Below are 213 nucleotides of genomic sequence, written 5' to 3'. Positions count from 1 at the left end.
ACGACCGAGCTACACGTTTCAGGTAACCCCCGGAACATTGGCGCCGTTGCCGGGGACCTGGAAGTCATCCCTCTACCATGGCGGACGACCCTCTCAACAATGACCACGCTGCATCAGAACAAGAGGAGGAAGTTGACACCAGAGAACGACCGGACAGCCCTCTATCACCACGCACTCCAGGAGGAAACAAACAGAATCGCCCAAAGACATCAC

Source organism: Arachis duranensis, chromosome 4 (assembly GCF_000817695.3).
Source record: "Arachis duranensis cultivar V14167 chromosome 4, aradu.V14167.gnm2.J7QH, whole genome shotgun sequence".
Taxonomy (NCBI): Eukaryota; Viridiplantae; Streptophyta; class Magnoliopsida; order Fabales; family Fabaceae; genus Arachis; species Arachis duranensis.
This window is presented reverse-complemented; position numbering follows the sequence as displayed.